This window comes from Papio anubis, chromosome 2, assembly GCF_008728515.1.
Source record: "Papio anubis isolate 15944 chromosome 2, Panubis1.0, whole genome shotgun sequence".
Taxonomy (NCBI): domain Eukaryota; kingdom Metazoa; phylum Chordata; class Mammalia; order Primates; family Cercopithecidae; genus Papio; species Papio anubis.
Window position 1 is genome coordinate 140,662,267 of NC_044977.1, and position 20,899 is coordinate 140,683,165.

The following is a 20,899-nucleotide window of genomic DNA, read 5'->3' on the forward strand; positions in this document are numbered from 1 at the left end:
ATGTAATTATTTCAAGGTATGTTAAAAGAATCACAAAATCTGTGACTTCAAAGTTATTTTTACTTAGGATGATGGTGAACAATTTTTAAGGTGATTCCATATACATAAATATCAGATATACACAGATCAGGTGGCATGTGGATATAATAAAGACTGAGAAGCAAGTATACAAATAGCTGAAATTTTTAAAAATGCAATTCAAATTCAGGATAAGCCAGGTGAAAGGAGAAGAGAAATTATTCCAGAGAGCTATTCTAGGCAGGGGAAAGATCTTAAGCGCAAACAAGGGGACAAGAACCACAGATATTCACAGAGAGTTCAAACAGTTGAGTGTTGCTGTGACATACAGACCAAGGCAAATAGTGGCGGAAGAAGAGGTGTCAAATCACAGAGCACTCCACCGAATTAAACACCATGAACTTATCTTGTAAGTGTTAAGAGACCCACAAAAGGGACATAGTGCTGCTTGTATTTTAGAGGGATTCCTCTCACGGGTAAGTGGAGGACACACCCTGTGGGTAGGACTCAGACTGAAGGCAGGGAACACAGACAAAAACTGACCTGAGGTTTGGTGGGAATAACAGTCAAGAAATATTTAAGCGTCAAAAAAAAAAAAAAAAGGATCACCGGGCTTTGGTGACTGACTGGCTAGGAATGGATGAGACAGAGTGTTTAACAGTTGACAAGCTGGGTAATGGGTAGATGGTATTATCACACATTGACAGAGACACATTGAGTAGGAAGAACCCAAGAAGCATCTGGGTAGAAAGGTACAAGGAACAACAGTGTACAGAAGTGCAAGGTGGTGAGAGATGCTGGCAGAGATGTTACAAGTGCTAACAGGGCAAGGCAAGGGCAGAGAAAGACAAAAGCATGGGGCTCAGGACGGAATCCATAAAACATCAACATTTGAGGGCAAGCTTTTAATCATGGAGGGAATGGTGTCAGAAAGGTACAAGAGCAGTATGCCAAAGTACCACAGAGAATCATCATCAAAAGCTGCCTTAATGCCTCATAACCATTAAGATGGCTACTACTACAAAAAAGAACACACACAACACACAAATGGAAAACAAGTGTTAGCAAGGATGTGGGGAAACGGGCATCCTTGTGCACTGTTGGTGGGAACATAAAATGGTTCATTCAGCTGCTATGGAAAACAGTATAGCAATTCCTTTAGAAAATTAACACAGGATTACCACATGATCCAGCAATTTTGCTTCTGGGCATATAACTGCAAGAATTGAAAGTAGGGTCTTAAACAGATATTTATATACCCACTTTCATAGCAGCATTGTTCACAATAGCCAAAAGGTGGACGCTACCCAAGAGACTATGGACAGATGAATAAACAAAATGCGGTATATACATATAGCGAATATTATTCAGTCTTAAAAAGAAATGAATTGTCACATACTACAACACAGATGAACCTTAAAGACATTATCCTAAGTGAATTAAGCCAGTCACAAAAGGACAAATTCTGTATGATTCCGCTTCTATGAGATAGCTAGAGTAATCAACTTCGTAGAGAAGAACAGTAGTTACCAGGGACTAGGGGCAAGGGAAAATGGGGAATTATTATTTAATGGGTACAGAATTTTAGTTTTGCAAGATGAAAACAGATCTAGAGATGGATGGTGATGATGGTTACACAACAATGTGAATGTAATTAATGTCACTGAACACTTAAAAATAGCTAAGGTAGCAAATGTTACATGTATTTTACCACAATCCCAAAAAAGCTACCTCAAGGACAAAAAAACAAAATCTTTCAAAATGTCAATTGGATTGAGGAATGTGCCATGAGGAGGTCTCTGGCAGTTCTAGAGAAGTGCTGAGGACAGAGGGCAGAGTGGACTAGATTACAGAGTGAATGGGAAAGTAGAGACAGCAAACGCAGACCATTTCCAACAAGTTTGGATAAAGAGATAAAGGTACCGTTTGGATGATTGCTAATAAAGAGGGTTCGCATTTAAGGGAGAGCTTTGAGGATTTTCGCTTTATTTTATTTGATAATGATAATAGGCATGATTGATCGTGAGCATGCCTCTCTAGGACAGAGGGAAAGAAACTGGTAAAATAGGTAAAGCTGATGCTACAGGCCCTAAACTGGATGAATTCAAGTAGATGGAGTATAGGAGACTCAGGTCTTTCCTGCTGAAAGATGTATTATTACTGCATTAATCCAGAGCATAATTTCAGAGAGCCCCAGGAACAATTTGTTAAAGAAGAAAATATCCAGACACTGGGGTCAAGTAACAACCCAGGGCAGAAACAGAATGTTGTGAAACCAGATTTAAGTCAAGGAGTGATATGAAGAACGACTGGAGACCCAAAAGCCCCCATTCAAGGCTGGAAATGTGTCAGGATAACAGATGGAGTAGAAGAGGCACTGGCATGCATCAAGTCCATCCCTAGAACAGGATAAGTCTAGAGGAGCAAATCCCCCAAGTCCCAGAGGAGATAGTATGGCCTTACGGTCCTTTCAATATCTCTTCTCATTTGACAGTTATCTTGCCCTGCACCAATCAAGACCCTCAAGTTACCACCTACTTAAACAGCTTTCCTGCCTCCTCCCCTGGTACTGAAAGGAGGAAACATGCAGATGTTTTGCTTTCAAATATTTTTTGGTTTTCCAACTAATTTCAAGAAATTAGTTTGAAGCCATGTGAATTACAACTTAAAAATACTTCCCAATAAATACAGAAGCTATTATTACAACAGCTTCACAGAAAAAGGTCATAAACAAGCATGGGAAAGATCTATCTTCCTGCTGGCTGGAGCTCTCACTTGCTCGGTCTCCCTTTTCACAGCTGGTTTCATACTATTTACTATTTGGTCAAGCCTTGCTAATCTATAACCCTAAGCAAATCCAAATCAGATCCAACTTATACAAGCACATATTAGAGCTGGGCTCCAAAGAGTACTGGACATCTGTAGTACCTAACATTCAAGCATTTGGCGAGATATCAATATTTCAGAGAGCACTTTATATGTTTTGATTTGAAAGCTAATGCAGTGTTTTCCACTGGTCAACACGAGCAGTCCAGCAGAAAGCAAAATCTATTTCCCTCATCATCAAATGCTACACTCAGTTGCTGATCCTATCTTGCCTACAGAGAACCTAAGAGACTGGAAAAATTGGTAAGTAAGAAAATTCCATCTAATGCAGAGTACAGTTAAATAATATTTGCGATTCCAATGTAAAATGGCTTTGTGTGGTGTTGACATCCTAAATTCTTTTTTTTTAATGGATGGAGTCACAGAATTATAGGCTATGCAAGACTTTTCCAGATTCAAATAATAAACCAAGTCTAGTTAATTTTTCCTTGTAAATATCCTTTTTTAATTTGATAAGGCATGATTTCCTTTCATGGGGCTTGTACATTAGGCATTAGGAAATTCCTATTTTAAAAAATTTGTAAACTTACTATCTAGACAGTCGGACGGGTATGTGGGTAGCAAGAAAAATTAGTATTTGGTATGATAAAGTGTACCAGTACAGCTGGGTTAGGATGTATGTAATCTCAGGGCAAAGACAGTCCAATAAAGAAGGAAGATACTGAAGAAAGAAAACATAAACCAGACGGTTTGGTTTAAAAGCACAAAACGCTAAAACTCGACAAAAACGGAAACCAAAGGTGAAATACTTCATGCAAGGCAGCTGTGACATCTTCTCTAAAATATTAAATGCATGGGTCACTGGCATGGATTTAATGGTGAGTCACAATTTATTTTCAAAGGAAAGAAATAGGAAATAAATAGGTCTCATAGTTGCTGTTTTATTTTTTATTAGTGTCTTAGGTTTTAATTTTCCTTTCCTTGATTCTTCTGATTCCTTCCTCTGAGCGTTAAACATTTAAATAACAAACATTCATAGCATTTTTTGTTTTAATTTGCAGAGGGCAAGGACAAGGAATATTAAATTTATTGTGGTGTTTTTCTATAAATTATGTAGTAATTTCCAAAAAGCTAGACTGATAGGTAATTTAAAAACTTAATACATGCTTAGAATCTACTCCAGATTATTTCCCAGGCTAAAAAAGAAAAAAAGAAAGCAAACAAAAGAAAATCTTTTTAAAAAGAGCCCTGTCTTCTGAAGACATTATAAGAACACTGCTGTGACTCTTGTCAACAAATGACTCTAAATGGAGAAAATGCAACTTCTTAAGTCCTAATTCATTTTTATACCTCCTAACTTTCTTGCCAGTATTCCACAAAAAAAGCATTCACAAGAGAAAATGAAAAGAATCTGTGTATGTGTGTCTATGTATATGTATGTGTTGTGTATATATATAAAATATCCCACTGTGTGTGTATATACACACACACATATATATAACCCACTGTGAAAGTGTGTGTTTGTGCATGTATCCCAATTAACATAATTAAAATGACTAGACTAGCATTTGCAACTCTCCACATCAGTCCATCAGTCCCATCCATTATAGGGGAAGATGCTTTATTGCCTTCAGTGTTTCTTCAACACAAAACATTTAACAGGTTGCTAGGGATCAACACATGGAATTCAAGATAGCCTGAGGGGGGAAAAAATCCAGAGTAAAAGTTTGTTTTGAAAACTACAATAAAATCTAGGCTTACTTGCCTTTTGCCATACTCTCTTTGATATTGATACAAATATACATATATTTTAACATTTGAAATTTTACTAGTAACTTTTGGTATTGCCATTTTTGGAGGTAAAAAATAGTAAAATATCAGCAATTTGATGACTCAACATACTAAAGAGATATAGTCTTAAAAGGCAATCCCAGATGCCAAGGGGCAAGGAGAAAACCACTAATGATATTTTACATAATTTTTATGTGATAGCGAGATCTAAGAGTTCTAACTAACACTTCCAAGTACAAGTACTAAATTCCCATGAGTACAGTCCCCCGTTTTTAAAACCTTTACACAGATACTGCCATCTCACTGGATGTTTTCAACAACCAGGAGACACTGGAAAAGGCCTTCTATTCTTGCCCCTGTTTCACCAATTAGCAAATGGCGTTCTAGAGAGGTTCAGTGACTCAGGCAAGATGACACAGCTAATCAAGACCAAGCATGGTACTTGAAGAATAAAGTCAGCTGGCTTCAAATCCACTGCCCTTTCACGTATCACTCCTTGTCTCTGACCTAAGGAAATGACCAGGTCCAATAAAAACCATGATTAATATATAAATACAAGTTAGATGCAAGAGTGCACAAAACTGGTCAGTCCCTTGACTGGATATTTACACAACAGCAATAATCACACTGTATAAAATAGTCAATATTATTGGGACTCAGATTTTCACAGAAGCAATCTTGCACGGTGGATAAAGAAGATGCTTACAGATAAACAACTAGATTTGAATCTGCCATGATCTTGAGCTACACCTTTTGTTTTGTTTTTTAGCTCTTTCACCTCTGTGACCCTCTTCTGTCCCACTTCCTATCAAATAAATTTAAAAACAGATAAAACCAAACAGCTGCTGAGAAACTAAACAAGACGTGCTAGTACCTGGCACGCAGCAGCTATTCAATTAAAATGGAGTTCCCTTCCCATCCCTGCTAATAACTTATTAGGATAAAAGTGTAAAATCCCATTGGAAACTGCTTGAGCTGTAATCTGAGAGTCAGAGGGCCAAAAAAGAAATCACAGAAATAAAGGGTAAGGAGTACCTCTCCCAATTTACCTCTCCCACAAAAAACTGGGTGTCGTATCAGTACACAGGTAGTGAACATCTATCAACACACGCCCATTGACTACCTACCACCTTAAGGAATCTACACTCTAAAAAATGGGGCCACTCCTTCCTGGCCAGAACAATGGGCCTGACAATTATGGAGCCTGGAGTTCCAGGTCAGGGGCTGTGAGAACCCAAAGGTGGTGGCCATACACACACACAAAAAAAAAAGGTGGGAGAAAGACATGAGGAATACTACTTGTTTGATTCACACATGTGGTGGGTGGATAAACAACCTTAAAAATGCTCAAGAAAACAAAGTGAAAGATATGTGTTCTGTACAAGTTACAAAAATGAACTTGGGAAGTTTCATATATTTTTAAATTTAATTACTCTTCATAAAATGTGGTGTCCTTTTTTGATATTTATAGACAGTCCAGTATAATACATATATTTAATAGCTTAAGAGCTGAAGTGCTAAAGCAAGCAAACTAACAACAGTAACAAAATCTCTTATTAGAAAATACAGGTAAATATATTTTAGCCAAGAATTCTCAAATTTTTGATCTCAGGATCCCTTTTACTCTTAAAAAATTACTGAGGACCTCAAAGAGCTTTTGTGTATACCTATCCATATTTATTATATTAAAAGTTAAAATTGTGAGTTATAAAACTTTTAAATAGCATGTTAACATAAGTAACATTTTTATAAAAAATATTTTCAAAAAAATTTATGTCAACAAGTGGCATTATTCTACATTTTTGCAAATCTCTTTAACATCTGGCCTAGAGAAGACAGTTGGATTCTCATATCCACTTCCATGTCCAACCTCTTGCAAAATGTTTAGGTTAAAAGTATGTTGAAGAAAATCCAATCTCAGATAAATAATGGCCTTCTGGATTTTCTTCTGTGACAGCACAAAACTCAACAGGTGGTTTTTTAAAGCATGATTGCAATATTAGATCTAAAACCATATCAATGAATATTTTATACTTCGTAACACTGAAATCTTTTGTTCTTGACCTTTAAGTGGATGTTTTACTTATGCTCAATTTTATAACATACACTGGTCATGTAGAGAAAACACATTCATGCAGAAATTTGTAAATAAAAACACTTTTCATTCTACAGTACCAAAAATCATACTAAATAATATTGCCCCTCCTCTCAGTGTCAATACCGGAAAGCTACGAAACTCACAACAGCAAACAGAAGCTTTCCAAAATTGTGCTTTCAGTTTGAAAGCTTGAATTTTATCATTGTCAAAAACTGTCTCTCAGTTCATTCAGTTTTGAGAAAACGTTTGCCAAACACCCAAGTCGAATTATTATAGTTTGTCATTCTATCAAGTAAAAATGGTATTCCATGAAAAATGCATCTCATTCAGCTTATAACTCAATTATACAAGTGTTCATTCCTCTAGACAATCATCATAAGTAGCAAATGTACTTTATACATAGTTAACATTTTGGCACACAAAATCTTAAAAAGACCTATTTTTATGGTTGAGATTTAAGAAAAACAATTAGTATTGCTTTATTAAGCAATTGGTAAAACCAATTTTTCTTTTCTTGTTTAAGACTCTATGTCAGCAAGGTATAAAATGCAATGAACAGTTGAGCGCACTGCCTTGATTTGTGCTAAGACACTGGAACATTTTACACGTCATGGCTTTTGCACCATCAGTGCAAATTGAGCACGATGAAAATAGCAACATCTTAGTACTCTTACAATGATAGATTTGATTTCATAGTGTCTCTGAAAGAGTGTCCGGAACCCCTGTGGTTCTGCAGACCACATTTAAAAAACCACGGTTCTAGGCTGGGCGTGGTGGCTCACACCTGTAATCCCAGCACTTTGGGAGGCTGAGGTGAGAGGATCACCTGTGGTCAGGAATTTGAGACCAGCCTGACCAACAAGGTGAAACTCCATCTCTACTAAAAATGCAAAAATTAGCCAGCCAAGGTGGCAGGCGCCTGTAGTCCCAACTACTTGGGAGACTGGGACAGGAGAATTGCTTGAACCTGGGAGGCGGAAGCTGTAGCGAGCCAAGATCATGACACTGCACTCCAGCCTGGGCGACAAAGCAAGACTCTGTCTCAAGAAAAAAAAAAAAAAGAAAGAAAGAAAGAAAGAAAGAAAGAAAGAAAGAAAAAATACCCACTGTTCTAAACTTCAGGATAGAAAATTTTTGTTTTTTTTGAGACGGAGTCTCCCTCTGTCACCCAGGCTGGAGTGCAGCGGCCGGATCTCAGCTCACTGCAAGCTCCTCCTCCCGGGTTTACGCCATTCTCCTGCCTCAGCCTCTCAAGTAGCTGGGACTACAGGCACCCACCACCTTGCCCAGCTAGCTTTTTGTATTTTTTAGTAGAGACGGGGTTTCACCATGTTAGCCAGGATGGTCTCGATCTCCTGACCTCATGATCTGCCCGTCTCGGCCTCCCAAAGTGCTGGGATTACAGGCTTGAGCCACTGCGCCCAGCCAGAAAATTTTAAGATACAAAAAGCACTAGTTAGAAAAGAAAAAAAAAAAGATAATTTGATCCTTAAAACTGGTAAATTTTGCTTCTTGAAATATAACTTTAAAAGTGAAAATGGTAAGTCACAATCTAGAAAGCCTATTTATAGTAGAGATACCAAACAAAATATCAATGATATTCAAATAAGTCCTACAAATCAATAACAGCAGAAACAACCCAGCAGAAAAACAAGCAAAAAATATGACTGGACATTTCACAGAAATAGCCAGTGATCATATGAAGAGATGCCCATATCATTTGAGATCACTGTACAAATGAAGACCACAATGTAATAACATTTCATAAGAAAAAATTTTTTAATCTGAAAAGATAAAACGTTAGAGAGGATTGATATCCACAGGATCACTACACATCACTGGTAGGAATATAAACTAGTGTAACTTCTTTGGAAAACAGTCTGGCAGCCAGGCACGGTGGCTCACACCTATAATCCTAGCACTTTGCGGGGTCGAGGCGGGCAGATCACCTGAGGTCAAGAGTTTGAGACCAGCCTGGCCAACATGGTGAAACCCTATCTCCACTAAAAATACAAAAACCTAGCCGGGCATGGTGGTGAGCGCCTGTAGCCCCAGCTACTTGGGAGGCTGAGGCAGGAGAATCACTTGAACCCAGGAGGTGGAGGTTGCAGTAAGCCGAGATCATGCCACACCACACTCCAGTTTGTCAAGAAGAGTGAGACTCCATCTCAAAAAAAAGAAAAAAAAAAAAAAAAGCCAGGCATGGTGGCTCACACCTGTAATCCCAGCACTGTGGGAGGCTGAGGCGAGTGGATCACAAGGTCAGGTGTTCAAGACCAGTCTGGCCAACACGGTGAAACCCCATCTCTACTAAAAATATAAAAAATTAGCTAGGCATGGTGGTGCACACCTGTAGTCCCAGCTACTCGGGAGGCTGAGGCGGGAGAATCACTTGAACGTGGGAAACGGAGGTTGCAGGAAGCCGAGACTGAGCCACTGCACTCCAGCCTGGGCAACAGAGTGAGATTCCATCTCAAAAAAAAAAAAAGTTTGGCATCACTTCCTGAAGTTTAACATTCATATTGTCTATGACTCAGCAATTTAATACCTAGGTTTATATCCACAAGAAATTTCAAATATCCATCAATAGGCAACAAAGATATACATCTCGGCATGACTCACAACAGCAAAAACCTGGAAATACCCCAAATACAAGAAACTGAATTAACTATGATGTGGTCACACAGCACAATGCTATACACTGATCAAAACAAAATTAATTATAGCAATATTTAATAACATGGATAATGTGTATGACATATATGAAATCAAACTTTATATATTGATGTCAGTAAAATATATAGAAAAATCATTAAGAGATTACATACAGTTTTGAAATCATAACTTCATACATACACACACTTTTAGGAATACCTATAGATGTTACAAAAATATATAAAACAGGAAAGTGAAAGACTGAAGAACACAGGATTCAAGTAATGTGGAATAAAAGTATCCAGAGAGATGGCATGGCAGTGGGAGGACAGATCATTCAGACAAGAGCAGCTGCTTACTGTCAAGGTCGCGGCTTTTGTTTTGGTTACTGAGTCTGAAGGAGATTATTAACATCATTAAGAATAACAAATTAAATCTGTAAAAAGTCATCCTTGCTTGAATGCTGCATAACAAGAATGTGTCATGTATCAAGAACTACGATTATTCTAATTCTGTGATTCAGAGATTTAAAAGGATGTCTACATACGTTAATCTATTATGCACATTGAAGTGACAATTCAAAATATAAAAGTACATCTTAAAACTCTAGAAGTGCTGAACAAACTCATCATTTGACGGTTAAGGAAATCCTTCATTTGACCAAAGTTGTATGAGTAAGTTCATTCTGAAATTCCATAAATATTCATTGAGCTTCTAACTGTAGGGCAGACTCCATTCTGGGACCTCCTAATTTTGCCGTTCACAAGAAAAATAAATTCTGGTCTGGCAAAGCTTACCTTTAAGAAGGGCGGTATGTAAGAATAGGGGGAGAGGAGAATAAGTTAAAAAATATTAGGTTGGTGCAAAAGTAATTGCAGTTTTTGCCATTGAAAGTAATCACAAAAGCCACGATTACTTTTGCACCAGTCTAATATTTTAAACAACAAAGGGAGACAAGGAGAAAACAAACATGGTAAGAGGCTAGAGAATGCCACATAGGGGAATGGCTGTTAGTTGCTATGAACAGGAAAGGCCTTGCTGAGAAGGTGACATTTTAACAGAGATCTGCATGTGGCAGCCACACAAAGGTACCAGAGACAAACACACACAGGCAGAAGCCAGCTCCAAGGACCTCTGCCCAAGTGAAGTTGCTTTTACTTGTTTTTTTTTTTTTTTTTTTTTTTTTTGAGATGGAGTCTCGCTCTGTCACCAGGCTGGAGTACAGGGGCGGGATCTCAGCTCACTGCAACCTCCGCCTCCCGGGCTCAAGGAATTCTTCTGCCTCAGCCTCCCAAGTAGCTGGGATTACAGGCATGCATCACCACACCCAGCTAATTTTTGTATTTTTGTAGAGACAGGGTTTCACCATATTGGACAGGACGGTCTTGATCTCCTGACCTCCTGATCTGCCCACCTCAGCCTCCCAAAGTGTTGAGATTACAAGTGTGAGCCACCATGCCAGGCCATGAGTTGCTTTTAGATACTTTCAGAATCAAACCTCAACCCCACTATAGGGAATATTCAAATTCACCTGAACATTCCTGCTACTCTTATGCAGAGCTTGACTAAACTCAGCTGATCATGCTTGCAGGGTCCTGCCCCTATCAGTTTACAAAGGTCCAGAAACCTTTCACGATGTAATGAGACTGCGGAAAACATATACCTGCTCAGAGTTCTGCCAGGCAGGCATTAGATGACCAAAAAGCTCAAGTGGGTAGGTCAAGCTTTTACTTTTTATTTTGAATTTTTGTTCCACTGGACCAAAATACCTAAGTAGCTTAATAATCTACATCTACAAGGAATATTGGTTTGTTTGCCAAAGGCACTAAGTGTCTGCTACCCTGCTTTCTTCACAACCTCCACCGCATATAAAAAAACACACCTGAACTTTTTCTACAAGTTAACCACGTCCATGACGTGGCTAGAAATAGAAGAGATATAAGAAAGTTCACAGGAACTTTTGCTGCTGCAGGCTGGACAGATTCTTATTATAGGTAAAAGAGTCACACAGCTAAGGATAGGCTTCTGCTACCCCACCAGGACAGCGATGGTGACTTCTGGCTAAGGGACTTAAGAGCACGGTTAATGACAGTCCACATTATATGGGCTTCACTTCTGCCAGGCTTCTCCCAGCCATTTACTAGAAGAGAGGCATGCAACCAAGTTAAGAACATACAGGTTGGAACAAGTTAAGAACATACAGTTACTGAGGCTTCAAAGGGTTGGGTCCCAGTTGCAGGGGCTCTGATTACCGTATCTGGGAACTTACCCAACCCATTAAGCTCCCTTCATCTTTCTTCCTGTGTAAAATAAGGATATTTTTTTTTTGGTCATTCATCAGAAAGTTTATACAGCACCTACTGTGAACCATTTGCTGGATTTAAGTGAAAATACAAAGCTCTCTTCCAACACAGTAAAACAGACAAGCTAGTAAAAACAAATACTTTCAATAGGATGCAATATTTTCCATTGATTAAGGCTGTAAACGGGCAATGACCTCGACTCAAATCTCAGCTCTACAACATACTATTTGCAATACCTAGACAGACAATTTATTCAAGTTCCCTAGGCTTTATTATCCTCAAATATAAAACAGGATTACTTCTATCTTGTTAGGACCACTTGAAGCTTTAAAAGTTACTAACTGTAGTTAATTCAGTTTCACTGCTGCATAAAATTTCACTAGGCAAATAATGGGTTTTGTACCCATTCTCCTGTCAATAATCATCTGGGTTATTTCCATATTTTTGCGATGATAAACAGTACTTCTATGAGCGTTCTTGGACACGCTTCCTGGCATGTATCCGCAGGAGTTTTCTAGGACATACACCTAAAAAGTTAAAATGCTCAGCTACAGAGTGAGTGAATGTTCATCCTCACCAAATATTTCCAATTCCTTTTCCAAAGTGAGACTTTTTAAATTTCTCTACTCAGCATTATGTTTTTAAAGTCCTAAAAGATTACATATAGCGTGAACAATTTTTACAAAGGAATGTATGTGCATATGGATTAAAACCATTAGTTTTAAAAGGGAGGAAATAAAAAAGCACACAATTCAGGACAGAGTTACCTCAAGGCGGAGAAAGGCAGATGGCAGAGGAGAAACAGGAACGATCCAAGAGTGCCTGTGGGACGCTCGCTCTCAAGTTGGTGCTGTGTTTTTGTCACTTTTGTTTTTGTTTTGTTTTTTTTGAGACGGAGTTTCGCTCTTGTTGCCTAGGCTGGAGTGCAATGGTGCGATCTCAGCTCACCGCAACCTCCGCCTCCCGGATTCAAACGATTCTCCTGCCTCAGCCTCCTGAGTAGCTGGGATTACAGGCACCCGCCACCATGCCCGGCTAATTTTGTATTTTTAGTAGAGACGGGTTTTCTCCATATTGGTCAGGGTGATCTCGAACTCCTGACCTCAGGTGATCTGCCAGCCTCGGCCTCTCAAAGTGCTGGGATTACAGGCGTGAGCCACCACGCCCTGCCCAGTGCTATGTTCTTTTTGTTGTGCTTTAACTTATACTACATATAGTCTTTTCAAAGTATCAAACATTCCATTGAAAAGAAAGACTATTTTTAAAAGCATTTAACACTCTGTGTGTCTGGTAAAACACAAAATTCAAAATGGATGGTAGCTATTGTTACAGAATGTGATGAGAATAAGAGATGACAAGGCAGCGTAGTTCAAGGTGAGGCATGACTAAACTCAGAGGGCATAAGACGCAACCCTGCGGAGGTGAGGCAGCCAGGCTTGTCAACATTCAGAGCTGCAAATGACCCAGATCTGCAGAAACCAGAGATGTTCAGAGGAGGAGGGGAAAGAAATGGGGCTGCCCAGATGCCAGAACACTAGGCTCTGAGCTCCAAGAGGGCAGGGACAATCTTGGTATTTCTCATTGCTTTGTCACCAATAGCACATACACTGTCTGGTAATAGGTGTTAGAAGAATATCTGAAAGGTGAAAAGAAAATTTTGTTTTATAGATGACTGTTTTAAACAATATTAAAAAAAATTTTTTTAAACTTTTAATTTCAAGGGTACATGCGTAGGTTATATAGGTAAATTCATCCCACAGGGATTTGTTGTAGATTTTTTTACCAGGTACTAAGTCTAGTATCCAATAGTTATCTTTTCTGCTCCTCTCCCTCCTCACACCCTCCACCCTCAAGTAGGCCTCCGTGTCTACTGTTCCCTTTGTGTCCATGAGTTCTCATGATTTAGGTCCCACTTATAAGTGAGAACAAGTGGTATTTGGTTTTCTGTACCTTTGTTAGTTTGCTAAGGATAATGGTGTCCAGCTCCATCCATATTCCCACAAAAGACATGATCTCATTCTTTTTTATGGCTGCATAGCATTCCGTGACATATTATGTGCCACATTTTCTTTATCCAATCTGTCACTGATGGGCATTTAGGTTGATTCCATGTCTTTGCTATTGTGAGATAGTGCTGAAATGAACATTCATGTGCATGCGTCTTAATGGTAGGATGACTTGTCTTCCTCTGGGTTTATACCCAGCAACGGAATTGCTGGGTCAAATGGTAATTCTGTTTTCACACCAATCAGAATGGCTATTATCAAAAAGTCAAAAAAATAACAGATGCTGGCAAGGTTGCAGAGAAAAGAGAACACTTCTACACATGGGTGGGAGTGTAAATGAGTTCAACCATTGTGAAAAGCAAAGCTGTGATTGCTCAAAGAGCTACAAACAATATTTTAAATAAAGACTACTTTGGCATAGAAGAGTATATAGAAAGAGAAAAGAAAATGGCCAAGAACAGAACAAGAAACATCAATTTTAAGGATGGGCAGAGGAGACCCCACAGGAAAGTAAGAAGGAAAGGTAAGAAAAATAGCGGAGACACCCAGGAGACTGTTGTTAGGCATTTGTTACCTGTCAGGCACTGAGCACAGGACCCTTCCCTCAAAACCAATAAATACACAAATGTGTGTGTGTATACATGTATATATGCATATAGGCATGCATATATCAGCAAAAAAGTCCATTAATACACAAGTTTATATACACATACAAACGTAACACTTTGTTTTCTTGTACTGGAGCACTTTGAAAATAAGTTGCAGGTAATCATGATCCTTCCCTTCTAAATACTTCAATATGTATCTCTAAATATTCTCGCACTTAACCACACCATCAACATTTCTGGAAAGATTATTATTCAGTAATATCACCTAATCTAGAATCTGTATTCAGATTTATACAACTGTCTCAAAACAATTTATATGGCTATGCACCCCAGTCAACAATCACCACTCATTCATGGTGTTACTTCTCTTTGGCCTCTTTTAATCTACAACTGTCCCCTTCCAGCCCATCGTGTTTGTTTCTTGTGGCATTGATTTTTTTTCAAAGAGTCTAGGCTGGTTGCTTTATCAAATGTTTCATATTCTAAATTTGTCTGATTGCTCATTGAAGATTTTTGATACAGTTTATTACAAAAGTATGTTGTATACATCTAATTACATCATATCAGGAGGCACACAATGTCAGATTATCTCATTTTTGGTAAGTTGGATCATTCAGTGACCACCAGATCGCTCTGCTTCAGAATTATACTTTTTATTACTCTAAATGATGAAGGAGTATGTTTCAGACTGGAAGATACTATTCTCCCACACTCATTCACCCAGTGGCTTCTGGCCACAATTGAAGATTATTGCCTGAATCAGTTATCACACTAAGGTTGCAAAATGGTGATGTCCTAAATTCTACCCTTCTTCTACCTTTACTAGTCAGCATTCTTCTGAAAACAAGAGCTTTCTCATTTGCATCCTACCTTTTTGTAATCTGTACTTTTAATAGCACCATAAACTCCTGAATTTGTTTTGGTTTTCAATGTATTTTCACCTGTTGTTATCATTCTCATTAATGCCCAAACTGTCTCAGATCTAGGAGTGCCCTCAAGTAGGTTTCAGTGTCCTTTTTTAGCATTTCCTCATTGGTCTGAGCACTTCCTTGCTTTCTGACCAAAAGATGTCACAACTCACCTTACACTTTTCCTGTACCTGATCTGAAAACAGTAATGTCTCTTAAGGAGCCCTGGTTCCTTTCAGTGGCTAGTGAGAATTCGAAACAAGATGAGCTCACTGACACTGGGAAGTCGCTACTTCTGCACTGGCAGGGGGGTTTTATTTTTGTTATTTAAAAATGGCTTGAGCAAGTTTACAGCTATTGGGGTGTCATGATTTCTGGACATACAGATTTTTTTAACTTTGTTTTATTAAGGACTTTGAGCAGGTTTAAAGTTTGAAGAGAAGTAGCCCCTAGACAGAAAGAGATGCTGAAAATACAAAAGAGAAAAGTGATAACACACAGAGAGAGTTCAAAGAAAGATTAGAAGGAAGTGGATGTAAAGCTGCATTTAAAAAAAATAAAAATAAAAAAAGCATGGAGTAAAAACTAGTCCTGGTACGTTTCACACAGTCCAAGGATGTCAATGAGCATCAAAGTGTAGAGTATAGTATAAATAGAAAGGAGTGTTTGTTATCAGAATTTTTTTACATACAGATATTATATCTGAGGCAATAATGAAATGATATCTAACAGCACCCCTGGGGCAGGGCAAGACATAAGACTATTTTCTTACACTGTACTTGACTTACCCCTGTTGAAATCCATTGGAAAGGTGAAATATCACAAAGGGAATGTTCTAAAATAGACATGCATATTCAAGAACAGATCCTGGCCAGGTGTGGTGGCTTACACCTGTAATCTCAGCACTTTGGGAGGCCGAGGCTGGCGGATCACAAGGTCAGGAGATCGAGACCATCCTGGCTAACACGGTGAAACCCTGTCACCACTAAAAATACAAAAACAAAAATTAGCCGGGTGTGGTGGCGGGCGCCTGTAGTCCCAGCTATTCAGGAGGCAGAGGCGGGAGAATGGCTTGAACCCGGGAAGCGAAGTTGCAGTGAGCAGAGATCGCAAAACTGCACTCCAGCCTGAGCAACAGAGCAAGACTCCGTCTCAAAAAAAAAAAAAAAAATTGCTGAATTTATAAGTTATTACCACAGTAGGTTTGATTAAAATCAAAGAACCCTCTAACAGGGATTAATACACAAAACAGGGAGGAAACATACAACACTTTGCGTTAGAGAGTATATGGGAATCACTTCTGTACAGTATTTCCACTCCCACTTAAAATTCTGGATATTTATATTCTTTTCCTTCAGCTATATAAGCCTGTATCTTGAACAAACATACAAGTGGTTGATATTCAGCTAAGCAGTTAAAGATGTTGTTTTCTCACACATGGAACTCTATCTCCATCTTCACAGCAAAGGATAAGCACTAATGGTCTCACAGCCCCAGGATCTGCAGGTCTGAGTACTGCTTGCCTGAGAAATGCAAACACCATCTCAGTGAGGCGAAAGGAGGTCATGGATTCATTTCCTTGCCTGGCCCCAGGGAATAGCACCACATATTCCAAAACAATGTTGCAGAAGAACAGGCTGGAAAAAATTCAGTAAATCAGGCAGCTCAACCTAGTTCCAGGATAAAAAGGAATTGGTTCCCCAAACCCTGAAGCCAGGAGTTATGCAGAGCTTTGTGCCACTCTCATGGAAGATTAGCATTGTGTATGGACTGGTAAATTAGAACTGAAACACTCTGGACTTCATACATATGCTCTGTTGCTGAGTGCCACTTCCTCTGACTAGAACAGAGGGGTCATCAGAAGCAAAACCTCTCCCAATTTGTCCCTTGTGCAAGCACTGCTGGGCCACATACGGGAGGAAGCTCAGAGCACTCTGCAAAGGGTCTATTGTGCCTCCTGCAGCCCCACATTTCAGTGTAGAAGAGTGTCAACTTAAACTGAAAGAAGCAGTGGAAACTGTCAGGAGCCTGACCTGGGAGAAGGACTAGGAGACTGGGTCCCAAAGGCATTTGTTTATTCTGTTATCAGCTGAGTCACTCCCTGTATGCACAATGTTCCCACTGAGTCAGACCCTGCCTCACACCACGTATTTGATTCTTATAGGAACAGGAACCCTAGAGGTAACTGAGGTCGCTACTACTTCCCCCTCATTCTAGACATGTAAAAACTGATACACAAAGGCAGTTAGTAATTATCACAATATCCTAGTTTTTAAGAAACTAAGCCATACATGTAGCCAAGGCCTATTGCATCCCACAAGCATGCATGTAATCATTATGTTGCACTGTCTGTCCTCTGTCCACTATTGCAATAGAGCAGTCAATAAAGCCCACTTCACATTCCTAGAACTTAGCATATAGATTACTTATTGCTGATGAGTTATTCAATTACAGTTAAGGTCTAATCCCAACAAGAAAGCTAAATTCTCGTCCTGTGTCAAAATAATCTGAAATATAGCTACCATTAAGGAGCCATTCCAGTGGTTCTCAAGGAAATTTAGAAATGTCTGGGGACAGATGGCTGGTTGCACAAATCATGGGGTTCTACTGCCACCTAGTGGATACAGCCCAGGCATGCGGCTAAACATCCAACGATGCACAAGACAGCCCACCCACGAAGAAACGAAACCCCAAAAAAAAGTCAACAGTGCCAAGGCTGAAAAACCCTGGACCATTCCAATCATTATAGGCAAAAAATTACAAGTCCATCCTGACTACCAAGATGCAGTCCCTAGAGTAAAGGCTAACAGTGGGTGGCCATTTTCCTGGCCCCCAGTTTGGCATTCAGGAAGACTGGATGTCTGTGTATCCATCAGAGGTCATGAGGTGCCTATGCCACACCTCATCCTCCACTGGCAGCTCCTGTGATCCATTTGCATAATCACAAAGTGAAGACAGGCTGGAGTTCTTAGACATGCCAAATATGCTAGACTTGTACTCTGCCACAAGCTATGCTAAAAGTGTTTTGAGGGAAGTAGTTAGAATACAAAGTCAAGACTACGTTTGGACAGTATCAGTTTATAATCCATCCTAATCCGCCCCCCCTCCCCATTCTCTCACATAATCAACAGCTGGATCTGTTCGTAGCAGAAATTCAGATTTCTTTTATCTTCATGAGTTGTAAACACTGTGAATAGGAAGATCAAGAGGGAATCAAGAGAGGGTAGAGTTTATGCTTTGGTGGAAGAGGAAGTTCTTGGGTATCTGCAATTCAGTCTAAGAAGAATATTCAGATATTTCTAATGTGAAAACTTAGCACAGTTCCTCACTGAAAGTATGTGGCCACACCATTCGGCCAATTTTAAGTTACATTAACACATGTTGGTCACTGACCTGGATTCTAACTGAAGGTAAAGTCGATGAGTCATAGCAGTGGGAGTGAGGATTAAGTGACCTGATCTTGAGCTCACATCAATTGCCAGAGAAAACTGGCTGAAGGTGACAAACAGCAGCAAGCAGAGCTCTCCTTGTGCCAGGTGCCCCAGGGGATCTGCATGTGGCATCCAAACCACATGCAGCAGATCTGGGTTTCTCCCTGCAGAAGAGTTTCCACCATTTATAGCTTAATGTTACCTGTTGTAATCACCATTCACGATAGTCTAACTCTATATCTCTCTTTGGATATCAGCGCAAGAGATAGAAAACTGAGTCAAAAAATCAGAAACTCATTTTAAACACTTTTAGAAACTGGCAAATAAAAAGGAGGTTCTCTATGCTGCAGTATCTGAAAGATAACTTAAGAAACTGAAGGCATTCACATCATGCAAAACCTTAAAACTCAGATCAAAAACAAAAATAACACACATACTCTCAAACACACACATACATGCACATTCTTTTCCTGAAAAAAAAAAAAAAAAATACTGGCTGACTCCTCAAGATGGGACTCCAGCAAAACATTGAAGGGCCTGTGTAAAGGATCACATTCATATAAAACATGCTGCCCCCACATTCTCTCAGGAGCAGGGGAGCCCTGGCTTGGAGTCAAGCAGACATTAGTTTGAATACTATCTGGCTATGTGTTACGTGCCCTTTGATGAATCACTTAACCATTTTAAGCATCAGTCTCCTCATTTGTAAAATAGTGGTAAAGGTTTACTCATTGGCAAGGTTCCATGATGTCACCCAAGAGCTTAGGCCATCCATTTTCCCCCACTGTGACAGCATCTCATGTCAGTCTTGATGCCTGTTCCTATAGCTCTCTCACCCCAAAACTCCTTCCCTCTTCTTCTTTGCCTAGCTAAAGCCAACTCATTTGTCAATCTTCATTATCACATGCTCCAGGAAGGCTGCGTTGACGCCACCATTTCTGAAACTAGATATGTGCTCACTCTATTCCGCTGCTTTCTCCTTCAATGATGGCCCCACGTCACACCCTGAAGTGTCCCTCTGTCAAGCCTCCCCCTACACTGGAATCTTCCTGAGAGTCCCCTGATGTGTTTCCATAGGGCATGGCAAGCATGTCCTGATGGCTTTAGTGAGCAAATGAACAAAAGGCCTTGGCAAAGGAAGAAATACCAGGGGCAAACAGGTGCCAAAGGTTACATGTACTTTATAAACAGCAGATTTCAACAAGGAGAAATCAGTGATATCAAATGCTGCAAAGAGGTCAGGAAATAGGATAACTGAGAAAAAAACAACAGACTTAGAAATTAGGTCCCTGACAGCTTCCGAGAAATGTGGTGAGTGTCAAACATTCAATGCTCTGAGTGATGAAAAAAGATAGGGGGTGGGAGAGTTCCTTCCTCTGGGTGAAGGAGAAAGTGAGATTCTCCCTGATTGAGCCTAGAGAGGGTAGGGACAAGAGTGCCACAGGAATGCGGAACACAGATGAGAACAGTTATTTGTACGTTATTTTAGTAACATAAAATGTAATAACACGACTATAAATACACAACACATAAATACTATGAAAACCACATAGGAGATCACACTGATACCAAAAAAAGAAAAAAAAAGTGTTAAACATTAGGGCACGAGAGATTAAAGCAGCAAGAAAATGGCTTCAGTAAGTTTAAAAATGTAAGATTACACACATCTACACTATTTTCTATTTTTATACAGAATCAGCTAGAAAACAGATATTTATCTCATAGAAAAAGGTCCAGAGCACCATGTATTAAAGCTTTTGACGTCTGGACTGAAAGGAAGGAAAAAAATATATAAAAGTTGTACCTTTATAAGAACTGAAAAATAAAAAGGAAGAAAAATGCATGTCATAAGTGGGTACCGATAAAAGCATTATTTGAAGGCAATCCATTCTCCATAGATATTTCTATCCCTAATTATGAAATAATTTAAATATACAAAAACAGAAATGCAGACACTAATGTTGGTAACACCAATGTACCAGTCACCAGTGTTAATAGGCAGTAATATTACGCATATTTGATTCAGATTTTAAGAAATAAAATATCACAGATACAGCAAAGTCCAAACACCCTACCACTTACAAGCTTCCACTTGTAGGTTAAAACACGTGGTATTTGGTTGGGTGTAAGGAGGCTGGACTTGCTCCTACTTCCTTCCCCAGGAGTAGGCAATGTTCTTTTCTTTTTTTCTTTTAGATTCAGCAGTTACATGTGCTAGTTTGTTACTTGGGTATACTGTGTGACGCTGAGCTTTT

At 39.3% G+C, this 20,899-nt stretch overlaps 2 protein-coding genes across 9 annotated transcripts in view; one reads left to right on the top strand and one right to left on the bottom strand.

Moving 5' to 3' along the window:
- Positions 1-20,899, bottom strand: part of MED12L (mediator complex subunit 12L) — a 341,626-nt gene that overhangs the window by 186,753 nt on the left and 133,974 nt on the right. The gene's annotated exons all lie outside the window — the stretch shown is intronic.
- The window catches only part of P2RY14 (purinergic receptor P2Y14), a 61,812-nt gene that overhangs the window by 29,541 nt on the left and 11,372 nt on the right, over positions 1-20,899 (top strand). Inside the window, exon 1 of one of the 3 annotated variants that reach the window (XM_003894948.5) lies at positions 1,718-3,147. The exons of the other annotated variants lie outside the window; for them this stretch is intronic. The gene's annotated coding sequence lies outside the window, so the exon portion shown is untranslated. Of the gene's footprint in view, positions 1-1,717; positions 3,148-20,899 lie in introns of those variants that run through there. 3 annotated transcript variants of the gene reach the window in all.